Source organism: Orycteropus afer, unplaced genomic scaffold (genome assembly GCF_000298275.1).
Source record: "Orycteropus afer afer isolate SDZICR_OR568_19922 unplaced genomic scaffold, OryAfe1.0 scaffold00083, whole genome shotgun sequence".
Classification (NCBI taxonomy): domain Eukaryota; kingdom Metazoa; phylum Chordata; class Mammalia; order Tubulidentata; family Orycteropodidae; genus Orycteropus; species Orycteropus afer.
In genome coordinates, this window is record NW_006921670.1 from 4,155,101 (window position 1) to 4,157,946 (window position 2,846).

The 2,846-nt window shown below is 39.5% G+C and overlaps 1 protein-coding gene and 1 non-coding gene across 2 annotated transcripts in view; one reads left to right on the plus strand and one right to left on the minus strand.

Moving 5' to 3' along the window:
- The window catches only part of ENTHD1 (ENTH domain containing 1), a 209,785-nt gene that overhangs the window by 91,049 nt on the left and 115,890 nt on the right, over positions 1-2,846 (minus strand). The gene's annotated exons all lie outside the window — the stretch shown is intronic.
- LOC122150067 lies at positions 2,291-2,397 on the plus strand. Its single transcript, XR_006163473.1, has one exon. It is a non-coding gene; the product is annotated as a U6 spliceosomal RNA (small nuclear RNA).

Below are 2,846 nucleotides of genomic sequence, written 5' to 3' on the forward strand. Positions count from 1 at the left end.
TTAGAAATGATTCTAAATCTACAGATAGAAATCCAGAAGATTAATACTAAATTGTCAGAAATAGATAACACACTAGAAGGGCAAAGGAGTAGAATCGATGCAATGGAAGACAGAATTAATGAGATTGAAGACAAATACCTGAATACTTCTTTGGAAAGGGATCAATCAGAAAAAAAAATCAAAACAAAACGAAGAAAGTCTAAGGTTCATGTGGGATACCATCAAAAGGAATAACTAACGTGTCATTGGAATTCCAGAACAGGAAGAGAAAAACAAAACCACTCAGAACGGGAATTCCAGAACACTTAATTGTGCTCATGATGAACCTGTACATAAACCAAGACACAGCAGTTCACACAGAACAAGGGGATACTGTATGGTTTAAAATCAGGAAAGGTCTGCATCAGGATTATATTCTTTAACCATACTTATTTAATCTGTAAAGGGTCACTATGAGTCAAGATTGACTCAATGGCAGTAGGTTTAATTTGGTGCAGCTGAGCAAATAATGCAAGAAGCTAGAATGAAGAAAAACGTGGCATCAGGTTTGGAGGAAGATTCATGAACAATGTGTGATATGCAGATGACACCATCTAGTTTGCTGAAAGCCAAGAGGACTCCAAGCACTTACTGATGAAGACCAAGGACTCCAGCTTTCACTATGGGTTACACCTCAACATAAAGAAAACAAAAATCCTCACAACTAGATCAATAAACAACATCATGATAAAAAGAGAAAAGATTGAAGTTGTCAAGGATTTCATTTTACTTGGACCCATAATCAATGCCCATGGAGCCCATAGAAGCAGAAGTCAAGAATTCAAATAATGTATTGCATCATGCAAAACTGCTGCAAAAGACCTCTACAAAGGGTTACAAAGCAAAGATACCACTTTGAAGACTGAGATGCACCTGAGCCAAATCATGGTATTTTCAATCATCTCATATGTATGTGAAAGCTGGGCAATGAAAAAGGAGGACAGAAGAATTGATGCATTTGAATTATGGTGTTGGTAAGAACAGTGGATATACATGGACTACAAGAAGAACAAACAAATCTGTCTTGGACGAAGTACAGAATGGTCCTTAGAAGCGAAGATGAGGAGGCTTCTCTCATTCTTTGGCCATCTTATCAGGAGGGACCATTCCCTGGAGAAGGATATCACGCTTGTTAAAGTAGAGGATCAGTGAAAAAGAGGAAGATCCTTGTTCTGGTTCCCTACTGCTGCTCTGACAAGAATATACCACCAATGGGATGGCCTTAACAAACAGGAGTTTATTCTCTTATAGTTTAGGGGCTTTAAGTCCAACTTCAAAGTGCCAGGCTCTAGCGGCTGGGCGAGAGTCCCTCAACCCTGGACTTCAGCTCTGCCTCCTGCTTCCAGCCCACTGAAGCTGGAGACGTTTCTTCACTCAGATGGCTGCTGGCTGCTGAGGCTTACAAACCCAAGTTGACAAGTGAAAAGGCACAGTCCCAGTGTTACCAAACAGCATGGCAGGCCATTAATTCAAGTGGAATTAATGGAAAGTTACTTTCAATGGAAAGTCCCAAGGTCGGCAGAGCATGGCAGGCTGCTGAATATGGCTACATGCAGGGTCCAAGCGTGCCAAATGCTAAAGACTGTTCCTAATGCTGCTGCTTATATATATGGGAAGCAGACAACATCCCTAAAGCAGCTACCCAGCTTGTGGTAGATCCCACCATGGAGTTGACTGCCAGTCTCATCATGGGGAATAACTACCACCAGCTGCTCAGCCACTCAACCAGGCCCAGCTAAGTTGACAAACAACCTTAACTACCACAATCCTCATCAAGATGGATCTGCACAATGGCAGCAAAAATGGGCTCAGGCATTACAACGATTAAGAGGATGGTGCAGGACCAGGCAGCGTTTCATTCTGTTGTGCACAGGGACACAATGGGTCAGAACCATCTTGACAGCACCTAACAAGAAGCTGTAAGAAAATAAATTTGTGTTGGTTAAAGCCACCCACTCGAAGTACTTGTTATAGTAGCATTAGAGAACTAAGACACACCATGACCCATCAATTCCATTCCCAGCAATCACTTTGCTAAGAAACATTCACTTACGTATACAAGGATATTCACTTAAGTATTATTTGTAATTATATGTATAAATATAAAACACCAAAATGCCTATCAGCAGGGGAGTAAACTACAATATCCAGGCAATGCAGGAGTTAAAAATAAAAAAGATAAATCTCTAAATATTAACATACATTGAAAGTTGTCCAAGTGATATTAAGATTTTTTAAAGTTACAGAAACAGTGCTCACTTCGACAGCACATATGCTAAAATTGGAATAATACAGAGAAGATTAGCATGGCCCCTGAGCAAGGATGACATGCAAATTCATGAAGTGTTCCATTTTTACCAACTGAAATAAAAAGGATAATGTCAGGATACTATGAAGAACTGGACTCCAACATATTTGAAAATCTGGAAGAAATGAACAGGTTTCTAGAAACACACCACTTACCTAAATTAACACAGACTGATGTGGAAAAATTGAACAGGCCCATCACAAAAGAAGAAATTGAACACATACATCATCAAAAAACTACCAACAAAAAAAAGTCCTGGCCCAGACGGTTTCACTGGAGAATTCTACAAAACATTCTTAGAAGAACTGATACCAATCCTACTCAAACTATTCTAAAACATAGAAAAGGATGGAATCCTCCCTAACTCATTTTATAAAGCCAGCATAACCTTGATACCAAATCTAGTCAAAGACATCACTCAAAAGGAAAACTACAGACCAATATCCCTCATGAATATAGATGCAAAAATCTTCAACAAAATCCTAGCCAATAGACTGCA